The sequence below is a fragment of the Balaenoptera physalus genome (genome assembly GCF_965194825.1).
Source record: "Balaenoptera physalus genome assembly, chromosome: 4".
In the NCBI taxonomy this organism is placed as follows: Eukaryota; Metazoa; Chordata; class Mammalia; order Artiodactyla; family Balaenopteridae; genus Balaenoptera; species Balaenoptera physalus.
In genome coordinates, this window is record NC_138891.1 from 134,619,950 (window position 1) to 134,633,316 (window position 13,367).

Genomic DNA, 13,367 nt, shown 5'->3' on the forward strand with positions numbered 1-13,367 from the left:
AGAACCTATGAATATTACCTTACAAAGCAAGGAGGATTTTACATACGTGATTAAGTTAAAGATCTTGAGATGGGGAAATTATCCTGGATTATCTGGGTAGGCCCAACGTAATCACGAAGGTCCTTCTAAGAGGGATGCAGGAAGAGAGAGAGAAGAAAAAGTGACAACAGAAGCAGAGATTGGAGCGATGTGGCCATAAGCCAAGGAATGCCAGCAGCCTCTAGAAGCTGGAAGAGGCAAGAAATGGATTCTCCCTTGGAGTCTCCAGAAGGATTAGCCCTGCCAATACCTTGAATTTAGCCCAGTCAGACTGATTTTGGACTTCTGCCCTCCAGAAATGTGAAAGAATAAATGTGTGTTGTTTTAAGCCACTAAGTTTGTGGGAATTTGTTAGAATGGTGATAGGAAAGGAATACAGAAATTATGGGGAAACAAAACCACCCAATCCACTTTTGGATCAAACACACTAGCTCGTCTTTATTCACAGCCCTGCAGTATTCACTAGTTGTGTCACGTGTCTTATTACTCTCACTAGACTGGATCATAAGCTCTTAGGGTAACAATGTCCTAAACTCCTTTCCATTCTTCTGTAGTACCAAGCTCCGAGCTGTCGTAGAGTAGCCACCCTGTACTGGACCCAGCCCAGTCTGAACAGATGCATCTGGAAACGTCTCACGAGTTCAGGGGCTGACCGTATCCAGGTGGTTTTTTGCATATGTGGAATTGTTGAGAAAAAAGAAGGAAGAGTAAAGATGATGTGTGAGGGTCTGGGGCAGGAATGAGTGGAGGGACGGGACAGCACTTGCCTCTTCTTAACCCAGACTAATTAAAGCCTTGGGCTGAGTCCAGTGGAGTTGTAGGCAGATACTGCATGGACGGCTCTCAAGAACTTGGAGGTGCGGGTCACAGTGGCCCCTGCCCAGGTGAGAAAGTGTGACACTGAGCAGGGGACAGAGTCATTCTCCCCACTTCTGCACTGAGGGCAGCCCAGCTCTGGCACAGCGAGGGATGAGGGACAGATAGCATCATTTGGCCTCTCCTGGAGGACAGACTGGGATGTCTCCAGACACTGCTCTCCAGGCAACAAGTTAACAGGGAGCCCCATGGCAGCGGCATGTGGGGGGCAGTCAACATCCAATGGCGGCTGGGGACAGAGGCACATGAGAGGACCGTTTGTGAATACAGGTGAGGCACTCCTGGGGACCCCAAGAAATAATTAGAGGAGACTCTATTGTGTAGACACGGGGGTGGGAAGGAAGCAAGGACCTGTATCAGGTAGATGGGAGCACAAACCTACCAGATACAAGCGATTAGTGTTAATTAAACCTTATTTGTGCCCACTGGTTGGTGAAGCCAGGATCTCTTCAAGTATCAATTGGCTTACTGCTTTCAGATTAAACGTGGTTAATGATAGAAATGAACTAAAGTGCTCAAAAGCGTCTAGACTAAGATAATTAAGAACTAACTGGGGACTTCCCTGGTGGTCCAGTGGTAAAGAATCCGCCTTCCAATTCAGGGGACGCAGGTTTGATCCCTGTCGGGGAAATAAGATCCCACATGCTGCAGGGCACCTAAGCCCTCACGCCACAACTACTGAGTTCATGTGCCACAACTAGAGAGAAACCCGAGCACCGCAACAAAGATCCCACGTGCCACAACTCAGACCTGATGCAGCCAAGAAAATAAATAAATAAAAATAAATAAATGTTTTTTAAAAATAGCTTTATTTTTATATATATGTGTGTGTATGTATATATATATATATATATATATATATATATATATATATATATATATATATAAAGTTATTTTTTAAAAGAACTAACTGAAAAGCAGACGTTTTATGTTTTGAAAGCATTCAGCTTAATTGAATGTTGATTTCCCCCACTAGTTTGTCTATTGGATGCTGGAACAATTGCTGCTGGTATGTTGTGTCAGTCAGATTTCTGATGTGACACAGCCCTGGTCTTCACGTTGACCATGGTTTCCCCAGTCCTTAGCGCCTGACTCATAGAGGCACTCCGTAAATATTTATATTATCCAAATAAATCCCTATATTAGCTAAGTCAGAGAGGCATGTTATTGATCCTTTACTTCCTCTTTTACCTTTTACCTCCTGGAATTGTGGAGTGTATCATATCAAATTAGCAAGCAAAATCCATCTTCTTCTTTAGCAGGAATTTCAGCATGTGGCTCAGCCATGACAGAGGAAGTATAAGGAGATTTTGTGTACTGGTGAGAGGGTGGCAATTTAAGCTCAATATCTTATGCCTTGCCTGTGAATCTCCTTGAAGGTCATCGAATGACATCTGGCAAAAGACCCATGAGGCATCCCCAACCTCTTGTGACTTTACCAGTGAGCATCGTCTAAGTTTGCAGTTGCCTTGGAGCTTTTCTGTGAAACTGATGGGGACAAAGGGTGAAACACACTCACCTAGGATAGGGACCATGAGCCCCGAGTCAGGACCCCAGATCACCGTCCTTCTACCTCACTCCACATGGCTTCCCCAGGCTTAAGGCAAGCATGAGCTGAGTTAGTATATATTGATCTCACAGATATTTTTGGGCATCAGAAACCATTGCCTTAATTGCTCTCCATTGAGGGATTATAATAACCCCTGCTGCAAACTTCCCCACAATCTAACATTTAAGCATCCAGTCTTGTGAAACTAATTCAGGGAGAGCTTTGCTCAAATTACTGGGCCTGTATTATATGAGTGTGAGGTTGCCAAGGAAAATAAGTCAGAGTAATCCCTTTGCTAGGAGATGAGAAACAAAAAAATGCTGGCAGACCTTTAATATTTTAATTACCTGCTTCCAGAACAATAAAAAGGGATTCAGGTCCTCCACTTACAGTTGTACATTATTACAGCCCATAAAATACCTTAAACTATTTCCTTAAGATGTAAGCCTTAAGCTTTTTCCTTTCATCTGTATTTAACCATTAGATTTTAGACAAGTAAGAGTTAAATTTTTCCTTTAGTGGTTTTAGTTACAAATATTGGAACCAAAGGTAATTTGAACCTTGTTGCTTTCTTGGAAGATTTTTTAGGGTTTTACGTGCCTACAACTAAAGGTAATATGGGATCCTGGAACAGAAAAAGGACATTAGGTATCTAAGAAAATCTGAATAAAATATAGATATTAGTTAAAATAATAATAATGTATCAATATTGGTTCATTAATTGTGACACATGTATAATTCAGTAATGTAAGATGTTAATAATAGGGGACACTGGGTGCAGGGTATATGGGAACTCTCTGTGCTATCATCTTCACAATTTTTCTGTAAGCCTAAAACTACTCTAACATAAGAATTTTATTTGAAAGAATGCCTCTTGACCTCATCGATGACTCACTGAAGGTTATTTTTGTGACAAGAGCAGAACTCTAGTGGATAATATGGGCAACACAATTTGGGCTAAACTGAATACCCATGAAATGGTGACTAGGCATGACTCCAAAGGAATCCTGTAAAGCTCCTGGACACAGAGAAGATCCTGGCTTCCTAATGACCTTGGAGCCCAGGCAGTTCAGAAATGCAAATGAGAAGTGATCATTCTATGGGAAATGGATCAAAACTGGAATGGAAAGGCATCAGGGAATATTGTTAGAACAAGTCCTGATGGATGTGTGTGTGTGTGTGTGTGTGTGTGTGTATTGTCTTCTTGTGTGTGTGTGTGTGTGTGTGTGTGTGTGTGTGATGCCTCCCTCGTGCTGCTCATGTTGCCCCCTGTGTCAGGAGTGTTTTCTATTTCTCATCTGCTAAGAAGCCACCCTCATCTCTTAAACTGTCTTCACATCCTTCACGAATCTTTAGTAGGCTAGATTCATGGATGACAGTTCTTGCCTACCTCAGACCTCTTATAGGTCCACATCAGTTAACCATAAAAGAAATTAAAAACCAAGCTTTTGCAAGCAAATCTATAAGTATACAGAGAGCCCAGTGCCTGTTTTATGTTAGATTTTTCAAGCCCCTCTAAGCCGCCTGTTCTTAGGGTCGTTCCACTGGCGTGATTGTTATCAGACTCCCAGTGACTCCCACCCCCCAAAATGCGCCAAAATCAATGGTTAATGTCTCATCTCATCTTGCTTGACTTCTCACCAGCATTCAGCGTGGTTGCCAGCTCCCTCTTTCCTGAGCAAAGACCTTTCTGTTCCTCCTTGACACCACATGCTCCTGTTTTTTCTTGCTACCTCAACGCCGACACATTCTTAGTATCTGGCTGACATCTTCTCGTCTTCCCTGAGTGCTGCATGCCCCTGGCTTGGCGCCTGGCTCTCTTCTCTCTGTATGTCCACTCCCTTGGCGATTGCATGCTGACCCCTGGATTTCAGTATTATCTATATGCTGATGACTAACCAGCTCCCAAACCCTTCCCTGAGCTTCAGGCTCGTGTATCCAGCATCTCACTTGAATAGCTCTACCTGAATAGCTAACAGACACCTCAGACTTAACTTGTCAAATATACAACTCTTGACTCCCAAGAGAGTTCAGACTACTAGATAGAGAACAGATGTTATTGTATTCACATTTTACTACACACACCTTTATTGCCCCTCAGCCCTGTGTTCCCAGGGCTAAACTAGCTAACTATAGAAAACGGTCATCGATAAGAGGCAATGTACTTTCAAATAAGAAATGTGGGAGTTCCATGTGTGTTGAAAAATGACTGAAATTAGGAACTACACATATTTTTCAATGATTAATAATATTTAATAAGTGCTTCTTTTGTACCAGGTACTGTTTGAAGTATTTTACGTGTTTTATTTCATTTAATCCTTAACAATAATCGTAAAGGTAGATATTATGGCCCCATTTTCTTATCAGAAAATGAAGACACAGAGAGGTTAAATAGCTTGGTCAAAGTCACAGAGCCAGAAGGAAACAACTGAGACTTGAACCCAGACAGCCAAATATACTCTAAGGAGTCATGGTGGAAATTACAGTTTCATTTCCCACCCCAGGGTCAAGTTCCTACTCACATGACGTTCCATGCCTCGGATTCTATTACTAGACTCCGTGGCCTCTAACCTCAAGTGTGTATAGAAACCTCACGCTAGATGAACAGGAAACAAAAGGAGCGAAGTGAGTTCTATTATGCACAAGCATCAGAACACTTTTTTTTTTTTAAAAAAAGAAATGGCTTATAAATTAGATTTTAAAATAAGGACAACATTGGTTGAATGCTGCTGCTGTTAACATAGTCATGGAATGTGGAACAAAGACTCTCAGAGAGCAAGCCAGTGGGAAGTCTCAACTAAAATATGTAACTACTGCACCTTTCTACTCAACACAGGTTCTTGTGAGAGTTTATTAACCAATGGTTGCAAACCCTTCAAGCATTTCCTGTGAATGGCTTGCTATACGTTTAGCTAATTAGATCATTGGTGCTCCAACCCCCATCTCGGCAGGTCTGGCCCCCTTAATCACACACCCATGGAACTGTGTGGTTTGTCTCTTCTCTCCATTGACACAGAGACATGAGCCACTGGACCCTGAATTTTTTTTTTTTTCTTTTTTTTTGGCTGTGTTGCACGGCTTATGGGATCTTAGTTCCCTGACCAGGGATCGAACCCGGGCCCCTGGCAGTGAGCGTGCCAAGTCCTAACCACTGGACTGCCAGGGAATTCCATAGACCCTGAATTTTAAAAGTGGATCACATACTAGGTTCAAGTGATAAAAATATGGATGCGAAAAAGAAAATTGGGAGTGCTATGTCAACTGTTGAAAAGTATTCATTTCCATAGACACTGTATTGAATCTGTTATTTTCAGAAAATGCCCAATTTCTCTCAAAAACATGATGAGAAATCCTTTTTTCCTTTCAAACATTATTTTTAAATAATGCATTACATTGGATTGTTTGGTATAAAAATAAAAGTAAAAAACTTGCGAAATATCACCCTTTTCATTAAAAAACATTTCAAGCAAGCGAGGTCTGATATTTTTGGTAGTTTTTAAGGACAGGTTTTTATAAATATTATGCACAATTCTTTTGAAACATTTCCTTTCCTCAATATACACCAACACACTTATTGCTAAAAAACTGCCCCAAAACATATTTATTAAACAATGAATATATGCAGAACTGTGTAAGGATTACTGGTTTTGATTAAAACATCCCCATTACTGTTTTACTACAGTATTTATCGTGTTTGTTTCACTTTTGAAAACAAGAACCAGTTTTTTAAAAAGTTAACCAATCCAAATGTTGATGCTCATCTAAATTTGGTTTCTTCTTGTCTTCCTATGTTTTCTAATGACTAGTGTGTAAATAAACAGTAAATATAATACCATTAGATAAAATCAGAGCGAAGAAACAATAAAAGCCAATGTTTTGAGAGTTCCTAGTTTTACTGGTGATCACGGTAAGGAAAAGAGATATGACACAAATCTCTTTCATTTAATTGTTATTTAGCATTAAAGACCAACAGGAAAATATAGCCGGATTCTTTTGTTTTTCTTTTTTTTATTTTATTTTAGCCAGATTTAAAAATAGAAACAGGAAGCTCAGATTCCACGGCGATATTTGTTATATAATATTAACCTAAGTGAGTTTATCTATTTAGGGACTGAGAAGACCATTTCATTCTTTGCTTAATGTACTGAAAACATTTCCTTTTAAAGGCAGACTCTCAGTAAAGAGCAATTCATACGCCTGGAAGCTTCAAGGAGTGTTTCACGGTGAAAGTGACTTATAAGTATGCGTTATATTCAGGAAATGCAAACACGACAAGAAGAAGGTGGCGCCGATGGTGTTTCTTCAAACCATCACAGAACTTTCCTGCCATGCAGCAGAAATTGTGAAGCTATTAAAAACTGTTAAGCTAGACACGCTTTTCAAAAAAAAGAACAGAGAAATTACTTACATCTCAAGCTCCACTGCAAGGCTGGCTCCGCCACTCCCAGACCTCTGCCTGATCCTTCACTCTGGCTTGACAGCTGGTCTAATCTGCAAGGCAGGACGGACGGAATGCCTGTTCTTGCACTTGCTGTTCTTTTCCGTTTTCAGGGGGCCAGTGGCCCTGGTCATTTCCATGGCAACCAGAAGGAAGCTGCCCACCTGCCGATTTCATGAACCACGCAGTGGGAGACAACCCACCTTGGTGACTGCTGGCTACTCTTTTTGGGGGTTCCAAAGTGGAAAGTTTCCAGAAGAAATGAAGGAGACTGCTGCTCTGTGCTGACCTGAAGGGCTAACAGTAATGCAAGAAATTCTACTTTAGCAGGAAATTGAATGAATTAAGTGTAGAGCGTGGAGACTCCTTGATGCTTTCACTATCATGATTTGTTCCACTCATTTTGGCCCAATGAATTGTCACTTATGGCAAATGCCTGAACTAGTATAAAGATTGACCTATTGTGGTTGTTCCAGAGAGAAAGTGAACTCATTTCAACTCCAAAGATGTAGTCCTAGAGTTTATTACACTATGTGGAGTAAGTCAGACAGAGAAAGACAAAGATCATATGATATCACTTATCTGTGGAATCTAAAATATGATACAATTTTAGTATATGTGCTGCCAAAGCCAGCACTAAAATATGATACAAATGAACTTATTTGCAAAACAGAAACTGACTCACGCACACAGAAAATAAACTTATGGTTACCAGGGATTTCCCTGGTGGTCCAGTGATTAAGACTCCACGCTTCCAATGCAGGGGGGCGTGGGTTCGATCCTTGGTTGGGAAACTAAGATCCCGCAACCCCCCCCACCAACAAATAGCATCATACAACTATGGTTACCAAAGGGGAAAGGGGAGGAGGAGGGATAAATTAGGAGTTTGTGATTATCAGATACAAACTACTATATGTAAAACAGATGCAGAACAAGGTCCTACTGTATAACACAGGGAGCTGTACCCAATATCTTGTAATAACATAAAATTGAAAAGAATATGAAAAAGAACATACGTGTGTGTGTGTGTGTGTGTGTGTGTGTGTGTGTGTGTATAATTGAATCACTTTGCTCTACACCAGAAACTAATACAACATTGTAAATCAACTATACTTCAACAACAACAAAAAACAAAGATGTTGTCCTGTCCTCTCTTTTTTAGTTCCTTTTATAAAAATGTTAAAATCAAATAAATATGTAAAAAACATTCTGTTACATTAATTGATGAGGGCTCACTATGGAAGAAATCAGGTGGATGATGGTGATGGAGAAAAGTTTTTCTACTTAAAAACATTAGAAAACTAGAGCAATTGATTTATAATTACCCGGATACAGATTATCCAATACATTAAAGAAGAGAGCACCTCCCTAGGGAAATTTATTCATTTCTTTATTTTTCATCTAGTGAACCCTTTCTACACTCCGCATTGTGCCAGAAGCTTTAAAGGACAGTAGAGATAAATGTCATCATTCTTGTCTTCAAGGAAGTTATAATGTGAAAAGGGTGATTATATATGTTGAATGTGGGAAGTGTATGAAGGGAGGTACAAAGAAAATATGTAGGAGATTCGGAAAATGCAGGACTACATTTTGGCAGGGAGACTGGAGAAGTCTCTGTGGAAAGGTGCTTGATCTGGGCCTGAAAGGATGGCTGGATATGAGTAGTCGGATATGGGAGAAAAAGAGCAATAATGCCTCATGGGATGATTCTTTGGCCAATGGAGGATGTGAGTTGATGATGTTTCCTCCTTTTTCACCTCATACAGTCCTGACACATACATCATCAAGCTTCTCAGGTGGTCCATGGGATCAAGCAACACAGGCAATTAAGAAAATTGCTGGAGCAAAGGTTTCGAGATTGGAGAGCACCTACGAGTGTTCTTTGAAAGCCAGTGATTCATATTTAGAAGCAAGGGAATTAAGAATAGAGAGAATCCATTATTGTTGGTGTTTAGTTTCAGCAAAGCAAACATATTAACTTTACCACATGAGGATAGTGGAACATGGACTTTAGTTCAAATCTCGATTCTGCTACCAGCTAGAACATTATTACCTTTTAATTTTTTATTTATTGCAGTTAGTTGATTTACAGTATTGCATTAGTTTCAGGGGTATAACATAGTGATCCAGTTATTATTTTTTGCAGATTATATTCCACTGTAGGTTATGAAAGGATATTGAACATTATTATTTAAACTTTATAAGCCTCAGTTTCCTCATCTATAAAGTGGGGGTAACAATATGTCATTGAGAGGTTGAGGTGAGGATTAAATGAGATGATATGTGTGGCCGGGATGCCTAGGATGGAAGAAGGGAAGGATAACTGTCCATACACCAGCTTCCCCAACTTTCCAGAACAACTGTGGCTAATACAATGGCTTGGTGTACTCAGACTCTGTGCCAGCGCTTTTCTCTCTCGCTTGCCTCTGCTACAGAGATTGGAAAACCAAAATAGTCAATTTGCATAGTCCTCAACTGCCATGGCAGCTGGGGCTCCACACATGATTTAAGTTTTATTGATCCTTTATCCTTGAGTCGGAACTGAGTCACAATGAGAGAGGACCATGAGCGTTTGTTTGGGAACTGAGTTCAGTGGGGGGCAAGGGAAGGGTTATGAGCACCTCTGTTGCTGGCCTGGGTCTCGGCAGAACTGGCCTAGCCTGGGAGCTAGTGCTGTGGGGGATGTTTTCTGATTGACTTACTTCCAGGTTGTGGCAGATGCCTTGGAGCCGATGACTGTGGCGCTGGCTTCCTGTAGGAGAAGATGGCCTCTAAATTCAGCAACTGCCTGATTATGGAAGAGGCAGCAGCTCCCTTGATGACCCAATTCTATGGTGGCATTCTGAGTTCAACTAAAATCTTTTCAGCCCTCCCCAATGATTTAAGAACTCTCTGTATATCTTAAGGAACTCCTTGTGTTTAAACCAGCTAAAGTGGACTCTGTTGTCTCTAATCGACGTGATCCCTGAATGAAACACTAGTTCTGGCCAATACAAGGTAAGTTTGCTGGTACTGCCTCTTCTGCTGCTTCTTCCTGCTTGAACACAGACACAGATTGGGGGAGTAATTCCTATCACTGAGGGCAGAGCAGGAACGTGAAGGAGCCTGGTACCCTGAGGACATTGCTGAATCCCTACAGCAGCTCTGTACCACCCAGTCTTCAAGATAGAGTTAATATTATCTGCTCACAGTTATTTTAATGACTAACTGGGATAAACTACATAGAGTATTTAGCCTAAACTGTGCACAGAGGAGGCATTCAATCATGGTAGCTATTATAATCATTACTCTTTGTCACCATCTCTCTTTATGACATGAATGCTTTCCAGGACCTCTTGCCGAGTCAGGGGCTGGAATGAAGGCACAGAGGGCGTAGGGGTGGGTTCCTCCCTGGAAACTTGAAGTCAAAAAAAAAAAAAAAAAAAAGACAGCTGCCGATGAAATATGGCTGGATCTCTGTGTGTGGCATGTTAAACATTTACCACAGGTTATATATCTCTCCATCTTTCTGAAACACTCACTTCCATTTGCTCTTTGTGTTAATGGGGTCACATGGTTTAAGTTGATTTAGCAAAGATAAGTGTTTGGAAGACTAAAGAAACCATTCCACTGCCTGTTCTGTTCAGCTGCAGAGTCAAGGGGGTGGTGGAAAAGTGTTTGTTCCCTGTGGACTTGAATCCTACTTTTGTCCTTGACTAATTTTGTTTCTTTCATTTTTTATCATCACAAGAGCAATGCAGGCTCCTGCTAGCACATTCAAATGATACCCAGTGCATTAAGTAAGAGTGAAAATCTACACCTACCTCTCCAACACGTCCTGGAGAAATAGTGCTCGTGTAAGTCTTCATTGAGGCAAATCTTGCTTTGTCTTTAAACTTCAGCAGCTGCTTTGATTGTTCATTAACATGCTGGCTCCTTAAACTCTTTTATGATGAGGTCATACCCCATCGCTTCCAACAGGCTTTCTTCTATGTTTTATCATCTAGGTCTCTACTACCACTGGCTTAGCCACCTCCAAATCATCACCAGTATCATCTAATACTGTTTATTCTGTCCTGGACAACTTCGGGAACCATGTCAGTTTCCTTCTTTCCTTCTCAACTCCTTCTTGGTGATGTCAACAACCATATTACTCGATTCACTGCAGGATGAAGTGACACTCATGTCTTCACCTGGTAGCACTGAGTGTGCTGTAGACTTTGTCATCAGTGTACGGCTCTGTTCCACCTTCAAGATGCCACGTCTTCCTTTTTGATTCTTTCTCCCATGCTCCTGCTCTGCTCCTATTGTCACAGAAACCTCTATACATTGGGGCCTTGGTGTTACTTTGTCTGTTGTACCTACTCTTGATTCTCTGATCAGCTGCTTCCATGCTGCCCTCCCCACCACTCTGATGACCTTCCCACCCAACCATTGCTAGACGCCCCATACCACTCCACCCGACCCACAGAGTCTGCTTTCTCAGTTCCTACTCTTAGGGTGAAGGCACTCATGGAGAAAATGCAAAGAATTAGAAGTTCATAATGCTTGGCATCAGATGGACCCCTACCACTATCCCATCATCCTTTCAGTCTGCTTTTCCCAGTGGTTTTGACAACGCTTCCCTACTTATATCGAATACTCGTTCCAAACACAGCATCCTCATTCCTGTAAGGGCGCCTGGCATCTTTTTGCCCTGAGAGGAGCCAGGACCTGGTCTGAGTTTTCTTATCATCCTGCTCACACCAACACACGTCTGCTTAAACCACAAACATCTTGGATCAGGCACCTCTCATGTACCACTTCAGATCCTTTCAGCCACACTTATCTTTTGTTCCAGCCACCCAACCAACTGCACATGGAGGCATTCTGCCAGCACCTCCTGCCTCCCATCCTAGGACTTATCTGTTTTCACTGTGGCTTGGGACCCTGCAGGCACCCCTTGGCATCCTCATAAGTACAACCCAGAAGTGCTGGAGAGCTAATGCTTCCTGGAGTGTTCTTTGACTAGTGAGGGATGCGAGCTGCTGGATAAATGCTTCCTCCCTTCTCATCCCAGACTGGCAGTCCTGAGACAATGTCATATGGCTTCTCAAGAGGTCCATGGGATCAAGCAACTTAGTAACATATCTTGTGCATCTTCTCACTGCTTCACTCTCTTATACTCCTTCTTGAGATCACATGCTGATACAATAAAGGACATGCAGATACAATTTTTCTGATGTCTGCTCTCTGCGGAAAGAGTCTGAGACACATTCTTTATTCTTCTTTCCAAATTCTTCCTTCTCTGAGCTAAAAAACAGCCCCTCCCATTTCCTGAGAGAACTTTCTTCTACAGTGATGGCCTCACCTCTTCCAGTAAGTAGAATCTTAATAATTTTAAGAAATGTGTCTTGAGAGTTTCAAAAATCGCACTGTTTTGAGTATCTCTCATGTATGATTACCTCCAGAAAATGGAGAGAATATCCAAAACATCATGGTGATGTCTTCAGGCACTTCGGTGGCTTTGTAAAGTACAGTTGATCCTTAAACAGCATGGTTTGAACTGCGTGGGTCCACTTACATGCAGATTCTTTTTCATTAGTAAATACTATAGCACTACACGATCCATGGTTGGTTGAATCTACGGGTGGAACTGTGGAGGAGGAACTGTGGATGCAGGATATGGAGGAGCTGTGGATGCCAAGGGTCCACTTAAATTATATTAGGATTTTCTACTTCTAGGAGGGTCGGTGCCCCTAAACCCCACATTGTTCAAGCGTCGCCTGGACTAAAGTAATTTGTCATAGTACATCACCGTAATAGCAACATTATCCATGAGCTTGTCTGGATCTATGAAGAAGTAGAGTTCCTACCACTTCATGACAGTTACAGCATATTCAGAGATTAGTAGAAAATAACAAAGCCATGATATGATACAGATGTTGGGCAGCTGGCTAGGCTTGCTCTCCAAAAAAGTGACTCACTCCTGCACAGCACTTTCACAGCAGACATGATTCCAGTGTGTGCTTTGGCAACATTTAAAAATTACTACTTGCCTTGGATCGTGGGGTCATTGACAAACAGTAAGAACCATGAATATCAAAGTTACAAATGCCAGGGTCTATTGTACTTTCTATCTCTAAATCTGTATTGTCTGGACTTTGAACTTCGGATGTGCACAACCTCTTCAACAGGAAAAAATAAACCTTCACTTGACTTTACAGTGTCACTCAACTATGACTCTATTGTCAAATAGATCTACTGGACCTTCACTCGCCAGGTTGTCCTATGACTTTATTTTTGAATCTAGTGACTCTTTCTAAGCTTTACTAGAAAGTAAAGCTTACTACTTTACTTTCTAAGCCTCTCTGTTGTATTTGACTATTAGCCAGCCTTTCCTTGGTCCTCCATTATCATCCGTGGGTCTGTGATTTTTCTCTAGTGTTTACTTCATTGTTCGAATCATCTCTTTCTCTTCTTTTGTCTCTTCTTTCTTCTTCCTTT

General features: G+C 41.4%; 1 protein-coding gene across 1 annotated transcript in view; it reads right to left on the bottom strand.

The window, feature by feature from the left end:
• Nucleotides 1-12,518, bottom strand: part of EPCIP (exosomal polycystin 1 interacting protein) — a 28,730-nt gene extending 16,212 nt beyond the window's left edge. Inside the window, exons 1-2 of the mRNA XM_082459782.1 lie at nt 10,706-12,518; nt 6,873-9,654 (exon numbers count right to left, since the gene is read on the bottom strand). The gene's annotated coding sequence lies outside the window, so the exon portion shown is untranslated. The remainder of the gene's footprint in view (nt 1-6,872; nt 9,655-10,705) is intronic.
• Nucleotides 12,519-13,367: the final 849 nt, after the last annotated feature.